Source organism: Macrotis lagotis, chromosome 2 (genome assembly GCF_037893015.1).
Source record: "Macrotis lagotis isolate mMagLag1 chromosome 2, bilby.v1.9.chrom.fasta, whole genome shotgun sequence".
Lineage (NCBI taxonomy): Eukaryota > Metazoa > Chordata > Mammalia > Peramelemorphia > Peramelidae > Macrotis > Macrotis lagotis.
Window position 1 is genome coordinate 45,856,309 of NC_133659.1, and position 15,082 is coordinate 45,871,390.

The 15,082-nt window shown below is 36.6% G+C and overlaps 1 long non-coding RNA gene across 1 annotated transcript; it reads right to left on the reverse strand.

The window, feature by feature from the left end:
* Positions 1-379: 379 nt before the first annotated feature.
* LOC141510983 (uncharacterized) lies at positions 380-14,184 on the reverse strand. Its single transcript, XR_012475218.1, has 3 exons — positions 14,101-14,184; positions 11,060-11,171; positions 380-723 (listed from the first exon to the last, which is right to left on the reverse strand). It is a non-coding gene; the product is annotated as an uncharacterized LOC141510983 (long non-coding RNA).
* Positions 14,185-15,082: the final 898 nt, after the last annotated feature.

A 15,082-nucleotide genomic window follows, 5' to 3' on the forward strand; every position in this document is an offset into this window, starting at 1 on the left:
TTATGTTTTTGCAAGGCAAATGGGGTTAAGTGGCTTGACCAAGGCCACACAGCTAGGTAATTATTAAGTGTCTGAGACCGGATTTGAACCCAGGTACTCTTGACTCCAGGGCTGGTGCTTTGTCCACTGTGCCACCTAGCCGCCCCATAAACCCTTCCTTTTTAGAAGCCTGGAGCAACTAGGTGGCACAATGGCTAGAATTCTGGACCCAGATATTTATTTTCTTGAGTTCAAATCTGGTCTCAGACAGTTACTAGCTATATAAACTCTATCTGCTCCAGTTCTTCATCAATGCACTCTAATATTTTTGCCTAGTAAATCCCAAAGGGGATGATGATGAGTAAGATTTTACTGAAACAGTAATGATGGAGAAAAGATTGGGATTTCTTTCAACAGTAATGATGGAGAAAAGACTGGGATCTGAACTTTGCAGGTAACTCTATCTGCTTGGCTTAGACTTTATGGAACATCATGCCTCCTTGCTGAAGATCCCCTGGTTGTCTCCTCCCTCTTTCTGTTTCTTTTTTGGGTGTTGTCTTCCCCCATCAGCTTGCAAGCTCTTTGAGGGTAAAGATTGTCTTTATCTTTCTTACTTGTATCTTCAGTTCTGCAGTGTTGAACATGAAATGAGGAAGCTATCCTTTTGAATCACTACTGGTCTTTGCACTCCAAGCCATCATTGACCACTGAGCATTTCCATTCCTAAATGAGCTGCATCCATTCCTACATAGTTTAAAAGAAAAAGAGAAGGTTCTCTAGAATGATGCACAAGAGCTCAGCCTAAGTGGAGGGAGAATAAACAATAAGATTGCTGGGAGGATTACTAACAGGTCATGACTTTTTTTTAACAATGTCTAGGAGATGGGGTTAAGGGGGGGATGTGACTGTTGGCTGCTTAGTGTCTCATAGAATTCTCTTATTTTTGTCTTCTTATTTCTGAGAACTCCAGATGGTTATCTTATTTGGTAGCAATCCATTTGTCCATAATACAAGAAGAGGATTCCTTCTGTTTGTCTTGTCCACTCTATAGGAATCAGCTAAGACCAGGCCTCACCTATCTTACACTCAATCCTTAGGGTCTGAAATAGGATCCTTCTTCAGAGTTGGGTAAAAGACCTATTCCCTGAGATGAAGGAAACAGTACACCTCTTCCATTCGCTATTAAATGATAGAGACAGGTCTGTAGAGCCAGCTCACCACCCAGAGATAAAGAGCCATCACCGAATAAGAAATTCAGCTTTTCCAATTTCCTGATCAGTTTCCTAATACTTGGACTGGTGTTGGTGAGGAAACCATTTTACCCTGGGTAATTTTTGCATCCTGTTTGGAGCTGTTCATTCCAAAGGAGATTCATAAGCCTATTGTGATTAAAACAATTAGAATTTGGAATTTAAAAAATATTAAAACTGTACTCATTAACAGTGAAACCTTGGTAAATATTTACTCTTAGGGATTAAGATTTTGCATCTTTTAAATGAATCTAGTGGATAAAATAATCTTTAAAATTCTTTCCCGTTTTAATAATGTATTGTTCTAGAATATTCTAAATAGCACATAAAACCTTCCTTGCTAGTGGTGTTCAATTTGGCATATCATAATTGAAGTCCTCATTGATGTTTGCAATGTTCCCTCAGATTTGGACCTGAATTCCTCTAAATCTCCTAGGGACAAGGCAGATTCTATTTTGCTACAAATGGTTTCACCACTGAGTAGAATGGCTTGAAGCATATGTAATATAAATTTAAACTTTTCCTGCTTGAGAGGGAAAGGAACCAGGAATAGAACATAGAAGTTGTATTTAAGTTAGAATGTCCTTGGGTCAATTCAATTCAATTCTACTGAATTGGACAAAGTGACCGCTATTCCCTGGAAATTTCCTGTTGATATCTAGTGAGAAAGGCAGCAGACAGAAAAATGTTTTAGTCAACTGGTTGATCTCTTCCTTCATGACTATCCTGTCCCCCGGGGAACAGGATATCTCCCACTTTAATGACTGAGTTTCTCCTCAGTGGTTATTCTTTACCTGTGGTGGGAGGGTGGGGGTGATGGTGGTGGTGGTAGCTGAGTCTACAGCCCTGTTGCTACTACTCGATAGTTTATGGAGAAGGGGTATTGCTTCTTCCATCTCAGGGTGCAGATTGCCAGGGAAAGATGAATAGATTGTGGAGCACCTAGTATTAGTCAAGAAGGCATTTATTAAATTCCCACTGTGTCAATCAGTTAAAATTTATTTATTTAGTGCTAACCATGTACAAAAATAGAGAGAAAATGCAGTCCCTTCCCTCAATTAGTTTCTTATAGGGTAGACAACATGCCAATAACTTGATTGGTATAAGGATTATAAAGAGTCAATCAGGAATAATATCTGAGAGAGGGGTCTAGCATGAAGCAGGAAAAAAGACGGTTTCTCACTGTAGATGAGATTTTAGCTATGAACTTGAATGAAACCAGGGCAGCCAGGAAGTAGAGGTGAGAAGGGTGAGTGTTCCAGATCCAAGGGACAGCCAATGAAACTATTTGGAGCCAGGAGATGGAGTTTCATGTTCGAGGAACCGCAAGGAGGCCACTGTCACTGGATATTAGAGTTCTTGGAGGGGAGTGAGGCACAGATTTTGAGTTGGAAGGAACCTTCAAGAGGATCTAGTCCAACATTCTCATTTTACAGATGAGGAAACCTGGGTCCAAGAACTCAAGTGACCTGAGGAATATCACAAAGGTGAAGCCTAGATTCAGACTCAGCTCCTCTATCTCCAAGTCCAGTCTCAGCCTGCCTATTACATAGAATCATCATGAACCATGATTAAAAAATTTCAAAACCCTCTTTAGTTGGAGTCAAAGATGCTACAGCATGAAACTAAGGACCACCTGATTGGGGAAGGGGGAAGGAGAAGGATCCTATAGAAGAAAGACATATTATTTTTTTCCCAAATCTCAAATAAAAGGAGTTTATTGGAGCTTGTGTGTACAGGGAAAGATGTACAGGTGATGAATGAGCAAGGAGAAAATGAAATAACAAGAAATTATTCAGATTTGGTCTAAGAAAAAAGATTACCATCGGTGTGGGTATAGGTGGGTTCTTTAGGATTGAAGCCTTATAGTAGGTTGGTTTCTGAAGCTGATAAGTCATTTCATCTCATATCGACATTGACAAGAGAGAAGTAAAAGGGAGCTAGTTGGGATAGATGGGAAAAATGAGTTTGGATTCAGGTAAGTTGAATTTGAAGTGGTGGCAGAATTCTGAAGTGAAAATATACAAAAGAATTAGAGGTGCAGGACTAATGCTCATGGGAGGGGAAATGGTGAGAGATATAGATTAAAGAATCATTTACATAGAAATGATTTAGTTCAATTGAATAAAGATTTATTAAGTGCCTACTACGTACCAGACAGTGTTCTAGGAGACTGGTGATAAGTGACAGATAAAAAGTGTAATTATTTTTAAAAATTGCTAGTAAATGAGATTCCTTTTCTGAGTTTTAGGCATCACTGCTCCTAGTAATCATGCTTTTAGGTCATTTCAATAGGAATTATGATGAAAAATATTTATGTCCTTGAATCAGAGACATCCTAAGAATCTGTTTTCCAGGAAGAAGAAAAATCATTTAGCCATAAAAATAAAAAAGGCAAAGTTTTAGAAATGATTCCTTTATCTCAATGCTATTCTTTTAGGGAAGTTGTACTTTATTTGAAGTTGGTAGAATTGAAAGGGACACAATAAAGCCCATAAGAGTTGATTAGTTAGGTGAGTGATCAAAATTCTAAAAATCTTTTAAGATGTCTTTTTTATTCCTTTTAAAATATTGATTCTAGGCTCAAAAGTAGATAAATTAAATCCTAATGGTTAAAAAATACTCCACAAATTATGTATATATGGTATTATAAGCGTTTGCTCTGTAGATAAAAAGTGAACCAATGTAAAAATGATCTTGGACTTTAGAAATGCTAATTTCATGGTTGGCTGATAGCTGTGTGAATAGGTGACTTGGTATGAAGGAAAGAAAGGATGGAGAGAAAAGCTGCTCAGAGAAACAGGAATAGAAAGGAGGATGATTTGTTTAAAATTAAAGATTTTGCACTGCACTATAGGAGAAATGTACTTGAATTGGCCAGATGAGTCAGTTAAAAAATGCTTGTAACTAGAAAATAGCTAATGAAAATGATGGTTTTTTTTCCTCTTAAAGAAGTTGTATTTTTATCTTTGGTCTCTAATAATATAATCCCTTCATGCTGACCCCATCCTCAACCATAGTGATTAAGGCCCTCATCACTTCTTGTTCTTTTGGAAGCATATAGTTTATTGTTTGTCCCTTGTGCTCAAAGAGGATCATGACATTGGGGAGTTGATGACATGACATGGAGGTGACTTGGATTTGAGTGAGGGGTTGCTGTGCTAAGTCACCAGTCTCACTTTCTTCTCTAGAACCACCTGGGTTCAGTGGCCAGATATGGATCAGGATGACTGGATATGACCCTGGATGCAGTGGGAGACCTTTGCCTTTGCCTTAATACATAGGAAGATCTTAAAAAATGCTTCAACCTAGAGAAATGCTAAGAGAAACAGTAATTACCTGCTCCAAGTTGCCATCTTGTGTTTGGAAATATTACCAAACCAATGGTTAAGAAGGCAATTGCATTGTGATCGTCCTATGAGAATGGGGTTAGGAAAGAGACAGGCAGAGCATGTATCAGAACCAAAGAGAGAATTGGGACAAAAGAAAAAGGGTGAAGCCAGCAGGCTTAGGTAAAGGACCTGGGATCCAGTTATCAGGATTGAAAGAGCTAGAGATGATTATAGTATGCAAAATGAAACCAAAATCAGTCCTCAGATGACAAATAAGTTTAGGGGATTTAGGAAAATGAGGATAATAAGAAATGGGGTATTGAGACAAAAGGCACCTCAGTTTGCTATTCTTCTGCCAATAGATGTGTTTTAAAGTTTAGTTATGGGTAACTAGACCCTCAATATAATAGCTTCCCTTGGATGTTCTTCTGCTACTCCTGCCACTTTATGGAACAACAGTCAAGAATAAGAACTGGGAATGGATGTTAAATTATCCAAAATGTTAAAAACAGGTGATAATAAAGAGGAGATTGAAGATGATTTTGCAAAGTTTTTGGTGGTTTGACCTGAAAAACTAAGAAAGAATAGTCAGATAAAAAATGTCTCTTGCTAAAATTATGCATTTTGGATGGACAATTTATAGGTTGTCCATCAATATGTATATTTTGAATAGATAGTATAGCTGGACAACTAGGTTGATCCAGAGTTGAATAAGCAGGAAAAAATTAGATTTATCCTCAGGAAATTGAAAAGTTCATCTAATAGTGCATGGAAGCATTTAAAATACATATTATTGGTGTCACTATTTGATATATAAGCACATTGAATATATATATATATATATATATATATACATATATATATGTATCTAAAGAATGAAAAGGAAGGAAATGAAAAGACAACATAGTAGGTACACACAGAGCATAACATATAACCAGAGGAAATAAGTGGAAACCATGGATAGAAATTGCAAAAAAAATAATTCAGCTTCCCTATAAATAACAACATCCTAACAATTAAAGTGATCTGAAAATGAAATGTACAACTGTGGGAAGTATCGAATCTTCCCTGATTGAAGACCTTTAAGCAAAATCTAAATAATCACTTCCCAAGTGTGTTGTGGTAGGAATTCTTTTTTTCTTCTGAGTTTAAGTAGATTCTAGCTCTGAGATTATATGATTATGTGATATGAAAAGCAATGAAATATGAGGTCTGTCTCTACGTTGATAGCGTAAGCTATCTTTGCTAAAATTTCTTTTTTTGCTTTTTAGATGACAGAACAAAAGATATTTGGAGTTGATGCAGATGATTTACCATAGAATAGGGATACAGGCCAGACATAAAGGAGAAAGCATCAAATCTCTAAGGCTGCATTAATTGTAGGAGAATCAATTGCTTGGAGGTGGAGAGCACCTTGACATGACCTTGATCTCTTCTTCCAAACTTTTGGTTAGAGGAGGATCTTGTGAACTTTGAAGATTTTTGTTATTTTGCTTCTTTTCACTGACTATTTAAGAGTGATATCTAAATCCAGAACCAAGAACAGACTGGACATAAATTCAAGGTTCTACTAAGATCCCAAAAGAAAAAAGATAAAACTAAACTGCACTATACCTAATTTGAACATCTGATGAATCCAGTGAAAGAACTTCAAGAAGTTGTAAGTTACTTCTTTTGCCACATATCCTCCAACTTTGAGCCAACGTTCCCTTAAATTTTTATCTACATATGAGGTAGTATATCATAGGCTTTTATGGGGGTGTTTTATACTAACTGTACCAACAACACCTCTGTAGTAAAGTCTGGCTTATATTAATAGTAACCAAAAACCATGGTGGGAAGCACTCCCATGGGGGCTCAGAACTAAAGTATTAGAAGAATACTCTTCAACTCCTCGAGACTAATCCCTGAGAGGATATAGCAGCAATATTCAAGGGGCACAAGATGGTATGAGAATGAGAGTTTAGATAGCTCCACAGCGTGAGCTATAATAAGACAGAGACTTCAATCTGGAGATACTTTGGCCTGTTGCATTACACTAAAAATTTCTCAAAAGACTTATTTCCTTACTATCCTGCCTATATCTGTAGTTTTCTCATCTACAGCCCTTGTTTAGATGAACTAAAAGTCCACCATTCCCTTCCTTGGTGATTACCTTATTTTTGTCCACTTATCTAGGTAGAAGAATAATGCTAGTTGATAAATGATATCTAACTTCTATTTTCACAGAAGAATCTTCTGAAAATTTGACATAATTTAGACAGTTAAAAGGGAGAAAACAATAGGAAAGATTGTTTATATATTATTTTCAACTCTAAGTCCAGTAGTATTTATCAGATTGTTAAGTGAATCATTAGTAGAGTGACATAAATAATGCAGCATACCCTAGCCACCATCTTTTTATCCACTTTGCATAAGAGGATTGTTAGGAATCTGCGTGATGAAGTAGAACAAATTATAGACTTATTAGTGCCAAACCCTGAGTTTGAATCTGTTGCTTTTTACCTACAACCTTGGGTGCTGATCTTGTTTAAATGAATGGTTAGATTCTTTTCAGGTCACTTCCAGGTCCATATTTATGGTCTTCTCTTCAATGATTTTGAGGTCCCATCCAACTCAGTTTAAAATCTTGTAGGTGAGTTCTCTTCTTAAGATTTCTCCTAATTTAAAAATCTTTAGACATATTATTTTTGAGATAGAGATAGTCTTTGTGCAACTGAAGGCTTTGTACAAATAAGTCTCTGTAGTGCATATTGTGATTTAATTTTAACTTCAGTCGCTGAAGTGAGCTTATGAATATTGTGGTAACATGTACAATATTTCATTCTATACTCACCCTAAGACTTCTGATTCACTCTTTATGTCATCTCCTTTTCATTCTATTTTATCGTCTTTTTATCTCTATTATCAAGCCTTGCTCTTTCCCCAATAACAACTTCTATTCATCTCCATTCCAATATGCCCTAGGTCCTGTCTTCTCAAAATAGCTGACACACTTCAGCTGAAGGGCTACAGCAGTCATAATATCCATCTGTCCCTTTCCCATCTTTAGGTTGTCAGTGTTGGGAACACAGATAGATCTGGCTTGTGCTACTACCTTGCTAGCCTCGTACCAATAATGTAGATAGCATAAGGTCTCTAACCTATCTTTTTGAGTTCTCATTTCCTTTGTCTGTGTAGAGTCAGGAAATAAGTAATGCTGTGGCCATAAATTCCTCAAAACAAGATAGTAATAACTATGAAAAAAATGAAGGTCAAAACCCAACAGAATACAAGGCAGTTTTATATATACATACATACATATGTGTGAGTAACTGTAAGTGTATTTATATGTATGTATATATATATATATATATGGTATTGTGTGATATATAGACATATAGATATATATTATATATAAAATATATTTTAACACCACTTTACTGACTTGTTTTATTAGAGGTAAGGGTGAGGGGTGTGGAGTTAATATTATAAGCAGTGACAGCTGGGACCTGAGGGTGGAAAGAGCACCTTCCCTCCCCATATATGCTCATAGCCAAAAATAAAAAATAACAAACTATGGGAGAGAGCAGCTGGGTCAGCAGTTGGGGGTGGGGAGGGCGACAGGCTCAGAAAAGACAGCAGTCAAAGACCATGTGTGCAAAAAGGGCTGACGGCTGTCTAAGATTCAAGGATAAGGTTCTCTGTTTTCTACATATATGTGTATAAATATAGAGTGAAAGTTTGGTTCCTTCTTTGCTCCCCTTCTCTTTCTTCTCTGGGATGCTGTCATGGGGTTAGATTCCCTTTCCATAGATGGTGAGATTGACTTTACTCATATTGGAAAGAGCTCAGGAAGTTTTCTGATTCATGTTTTTTTATGAAGAAAAGAAAAGAGATCTCACCTACAAGTCAGGCAAATATGAGGTCTAGCCTCAGTCCTGCCACTTCATTAGTGTATATGGTCTAAATAAAGTCATTTAACCACAGTGGACCCCAGCCCCAGTTTGGAAAAGACTACAATGGCCATTCATTTCAATCATACATGAATAAATAGAGGCATAAATAAGAAGTTTTGTACCTAGGGGAAAAGGTGAGAAAGAAAGGTAGCCTTACTTTGCCTGGGATGGGGTAGGGGGAACAAGTGAGGGCAAGGACCCCAATGGACCAACATAAGGTGGGGAGAGGAAATCTCTTTAGCTTATTTAGAACTTGGAATTCAGTCCTGGCCAATCCAGAAAATTTTTATTAAACTTCTACTCTATGCAAAATACCCTCCCTTGGCTCTAGAGACCCAAAGACCAAAATCAAACCAAAACAAACAAGAAGAACTTAAGAAATTTTCTTTCTCCTGGTCAGTTGCAACCTATAAATAGGAAGCACGTACCTGATAGTATGAGGAAAGGTTAACCCTAACAACTAGGGAGATCGAGAAAAGTGTGCCATAGAATGGTACCTGAATTGAGGCTTTAAGGAAGATATTTAGGGATTCTCTGAGACCAAAAGAAGAAGTTTGGTTCTACTTTGATGTGATAATTTTTCAAATACCTAAAGACAATAGTTGCTTACGGGAGAAAAAGATATATTTAATAGACTAAAAAAAAAGCTCAAATTGATTGAATAGCTATAAGTCAAGTCAATAAAAATTTATAGACAATACAGACAAATGAGAAATCCCTGCCCTCAGGCATAAGGGCTTACATTTCATGAAGGACTATATATATAAGATTGGCACAAAACAGGTAAAAATAATTAGAAATTTGAGGTTGGGGAAGTCACGAATATTTGGGTAAGGTGGTTGAAATTAGGAAAGCTTTATATAGAAATTGTGACTTGAGCTGAGTTTTGAAGGAAACCAGACATTCTAAGAGCAGAGGTGAGAAGTCTAATATTCTCATAGAGGAAAGTCAGAAGAAGAGTCCAGAGATGGAAGATAGAATGTTGAGTATGAGAATGAGAAAATGTATATGAGTATGAGAAAATGAGAAAAAAAGCCAGTTTGACAGGATTGTAGATCATGTAAAGGGGATGGATGTAGAATGAGGCTAGAAAGCTAAATTGTGGTCGGATTATAGAAGTTTTGTTTGTCAAACAGAGAAGCTTCTATTTGATCCTAGAGGTGATAGGAAGCCATTATACCTTGAGTATATGAGTAACCTGACTAGACCTATACCTTAGGAAAAGCAATTTGATGGCCACGTGAAGAATGAGTTAGAGAGGTTAGGCAATGAAAGAAACCAACTATGAGGGGGCTGTAGTAGTACAGGTAAGAGATGATGGGGCCTTGAATTAGGACCATAGCTTTGCGATTAGAGAGAAGGAAATAACAAGAGATAGTGGGGAGATAGAAGTGATAAGGTTTGGCAATTGATCTGATACATGGAGAGTAGAGTTAAGGATGTCAATGAGGTTTTAGATCTGAGTAACCGGATGGATGGATGGTGGTGCCCTGGAAAGCAAAAAGGAAGTTTGGAACAGGAGAAGACTTAGAGGCCAAGGTCATGAATTCATTCTTGTTGAGTTTAATATGTCAATGGGACATCTGATTCCAAATATCCACTAAGACTAAATGATTAATGTGTCAGTCAGAGAAAGCTAATATAATCTTAGATGGCAATCTGAGTCCAGGATGTCTAGGATAAAAGATGTGAGGGTCATCCTCCTGGATACTCCCTTTGTCAGAATACAGTTTGTTCAGTAGTGGGCAACCTATTTTTGAAAGGAGTGTGTAGATAATGGTGACCAGGATAGTGGTGAAATGGTGACCTGGGTATCTTTAGCCTGGAAAAGACTGAGCTGTGTACTAGTTTTCTCCAAGTGTTTGAAGACCTGCCACTTGGAATAGAAATAAGACATAGTCTTATCCCAGAACAGAAAACTAAAAATAACTGATATAAAGTGCAGAGAGCGGAGTTAGGCTTGTGTAAGGAAACTTGCTAATAGAATTCTACCAAAGAGTCATGAGCTGTGATGGGTTCTCTGTCTTTTAAGTAAAGTCCAGATGACCATTTATTGGGTATGTTGGAGTGTGAATTCTGTTTTAGATTTGGACTGATCCAGGTGGCCACTCAGGTCATTTCCACCTCTGAAATTCATTATATAGATTCCTATGAAATCTCTTTTCTGGCCAACACTTCTAATTTCATTTAACCAATCTTCAGATGGTTTGATACAGAGATTATCTTGTATTCTGGATGCTTTCTAGCTTATCAATATCTATATAGTCTGACTAGGACAAAGAAGAGTATGTCTCTCTCTCTCTCTCTCTCTCTCTCTCTCTCTCTCTCTCTCTCTCTCTCTCACCTCTGACTACTACCATTGCATGAGATTTCTTGATTCTTTTCATATCATACTGTTGATTCTTATTGAGTTTATGAGCCAGCTAAAATTTCCAGATCTTGCTATTTAGCTATGCCTTCTCCCATCTTATTTGTATTTAAATTTGTTTTTTACTAGATCTATTATTACATTGTTGTAAGGAGCTCCCAGCGAGGGACACTGAAAGGTTAAATAGCTTACCCAGAATCACACACTCAGAAGTAGGATTTGAACCCAAGATTCCTCTTCTCTGAAGTCAGTTCTCTATCCACTAGGCAATTCTGCTTTTCATCTGATACTTAAAAAGTTGTTTCTATGGGAAATCCAAATAAAAAAAATTCAAATTAAATTTCATCTTATTGCTTCTGACTCAACATTCTAGGATTTTTTGCTTACCTGGGGTTGTTATGCAGATCAAATGATAAAATTTATGTAAAAATCATCCTGAAAATTGAAATACTTTATAAATGTTATTATGATTGTTATTCTTATTAAGCCGACAACTCAGAGTCTGCATTCATCACTGGTACTAGGCAAAGTTTAGCCTCCAGGGGGAGAATGTAAGAAGATAAAAAGCAGTTTTATTTATTTCTGCACTGAGATAAAGGGTATAGAGGGCCTATTTAAAATTCTGCCTTATTCTTATTCTTTTTTATGCAGGAATATAATAAAAAAATGAAGTCAACCTTAAAGAACCTTTGTATTTTGTCACTTTAGTAAACTTCCTATGAAAAATAGTTACCAAACTCCTGATGTCTAATTCTAGTCACCAGATCATGTCTTGCTAGGTATTGAGAAGGCTCTAAATTTTTACAGCATGAAGTTCCTACTTTTTCCTTGCATTGATCATTAAGTTTTGGCTCCTTAAGGATAACTTTTATATTCTCTGGTATATATTTCTCTGCTCTAGTCAGAGGAGTTCATGTGAGTTTTGCTCATTAGGCTCATTAGGGATCTTTTAATACCATTCATGTATCTTATCTGAGTTTTAGACTTCATCAGGAAATAAATCACTTTTGATTATAATCAACAATCCAGTGACTTTTATCTGTTATCAGACATGAAAATTGGTTCATGAAGTAATATCTCCTCATTATGAAAGTATTTTTGTAGCTTTTTACTTTTGTAGTGTTTTTACTTACTTGTCATAAGATCTAAGAATGCCTTTCAATTCTCTTCCTTCTTTATGAAAAGTGTTTATCTTTCTATAGCTATCTTAGAGTGACATACTCTTCACGTTTGCATTCTATATCTGGTGTTAATTATTTTAAGCATTCTTTTCCCATTCAATATTGATTTCAGGTTGCTTATAAGTCTTTTAACATATTCCATTACTGTCTTTTCCTTGATATCTTTATACTGTGTATCTCACGTCCCTCAAAAGATCTATGTATTTTTAGATATCACCTTCAGTGATTAATTCCTTATGATATCTGGAATCCAGCTCAGACCTTCAGTCTTTGTGTATCTTTTTCTTTGCCCTTATCTATTTTGTGACATTTTGATATCATTGGAGAATTCTACAAGATGAAGGATCTGTTTAATTTTTTATTTTTTAGAGTCATTTACTTGATGTCATCCAATTACATCAAGTGATTAATAAGATGTTTTGGTCAATTCTCTAATTTGAAAGTTATAATTAGATTCATTTAATAGAGGTGATAATGAATTGAATTCTAAGGAGAACCATGATGGGTTTAAATTGTCTTCTGGAAAAGTGCTATGTTTTATAGCCATTGTTCTTTGATGTTATTTTGTTGATGATGTGTTAAAAATAGAGAACAGCTAGTTCTATTGAATAAGATAAAGTTCTCATTAGACTTAGGGCAATTTTATATATTTGCAGTGTGTGAATAAGCCATAAGTGTAGAACAATGCTGTCAGGGAGTTTACTCAATCATTACTAAGTCAATTAAAAAGTTGCTCTTTATACCCTTGAGCTTCTCCACTTCAAATAGGAGATGGAGGCAGTCTAAAATCGTGAAGTCAAGAGCCATTGGAATAACAATACTTTTATCCCAGTAGCTAATAGCAAATAGTGTTCTCTCTCTCTCTCTCTCTCTCTCTCTCTCTCTCTCACACACACACACACACACACACACACACACACACACACATTCATAGATATATGGCTTTTTCTCTATTTCTCCATATACATATGTATATGGATGTACACACAGAATTTATTAATCACCTCTTATGTACCACACATGATGTTGAGAGTGAAGATTCAAAGAAAGGCAAAAGGCAGAAGAGGTGCTAAAAACTGGAAATTATCAGGAGAGACCTCTTAAAGGAGTTAGCACCTGAGTTTTAAAAGATCTAAAGGTCCCAAGAGGTAAAGATTAGAAGCAAAAGCCTTTCAGGAATCATGGGCAACCTGTATAAGGGCAAGAAGGTGACTCACACAATGTAGTAAGTCATTGGGCTGGAGAGCAGAGGGTACACTTGAGAATAATGTGCAACCAATCTAAAAAGACAGGCTGCTGTAATAGAAAGTACATTTGAATGGAGACTTGAGAAGAATAAGGCTAATGTAGATAGGTACAAGAGTGGGGAGAAATGGTAGGAACTTTGACTTAGGTTGACCAAGACCTAGTTATTCTGAGTCCAAGGGGAGTCAGAGGAAAATAGATTATCATGCAATGGCAATGTGGATTTGTTCTTCCCTGAGCAAAGTTGGGGGGGGGGGATGTATGTGTATGGTGGGAATTGGGGGGCGGTGGAAAAAGTAGAGGAGGCAGTGTAAGGTGCCTGAAAGGACATAAATGCAAACTAAGATTATGTTAGCTTTTTGGTCAGTCATGTCCTACTAGAGCTGTTTTGAATTTGAGGCCTTGTTTATATCTCCAGATTTTTTTTAAAAAAGAGGAATTGCAGTTTAACTGTTTCTTCCTCATTCTATAATTATACCACTTTTTGAATTCATGTTCATATCTTTATATATATTACTCAAAAGCTATTTAAACTTTTATCAGCCTCAATTTCCTTATTTTCAAAGGGAGATAATAACAATAGTATCACTCACATCATGAGGTTGTTATGAGACTCATGTGAGATAATCTATATAAATCATTGCGCAAACTTCATATAAGTGTTAGCAATTGTTATTAATAAGAACCTAAAGGGTATTATGTTATTAATGATTTAATTTTTCCAGATCCATTTTGGTTACTGATAGCATTACATGTAATGTCCATTTACTTGTTAATTAAAAATATAAGTGGATAGAGAGAGATTACCTTGAAATCAGGAAGAATTGGGTTCTTGCTCCAGACATCTATTGGCTTGATGCGTCACTAGACTTTCCGATCCTTCAGGCAACTCTCTCAGACTCTGAGTGGAAGAGAAGGTACCAACCTGCCTTGATAGAAGCATTTACTGACCCCGTAGTTCTCTATACCCAAGAACCTGAAGGTCCAGTTCCTGTTTCTACTCCAATTTTTTTCCCCTTTAATGTTGATTCTGTACATAGTGGAACCAAATGCTACATCAACAAATGAAGATAAAGTAAAAAGAAAGGGGTATCAAATAACAGAATAAACTTCCTTGATACTGAGGGCTGTTAAACTCTGGAAGAGGTTACAAGACTTACCAAAGCTTTTAGCCTTAGGAAGTCTTATGAGTACAATCATCAGTTATTTGTCATGAATAGCCTTTGCTGTCATCTCCAACATGTATTCAACAAATGTCTTGCTTGGAGGCAGGAGAGCAGGTAGATACCCCACATGAGGCCACTTCCAGCTCTTTGATTCTCTGGGCTCTGACTGTACTGTATTTGAAAGGTGTTCACTGATAAATGGGTTTTTAGAGATGAAAAATCAGAGTATGCAACTCCTTTTGAATGCAGTTGCTTTGTCCTCCTTTGCAAGGAGGGCTACAGGGGGGTTGAATCACAGTGCTAGCACCAAGGGGACATTTGTTTAATTCCACGACAAGGCAGGAAGTCTGTACCCATATCACGTATCCTGGGATGTCTATGAGAGGCTTCAGGCTGCATAACAGAGTTAAATGAGAAACAGTCAAAATGCTAAGGAAGTGGGGGAGGTAAACTGTGATAATGAAAAAGCAAAATAAGTTTTGTTTTTTGTTTTTACTTAGAATGAAATCAATTGTCTCTTGTAATTAGTTCAGTACTATTGCTCTCACCTGGGCTGCACTGTGCTTTCCATACTATATATTTTTAAAAAAACTTATGAATGTTGGCACCCAGAGGTTCTCATC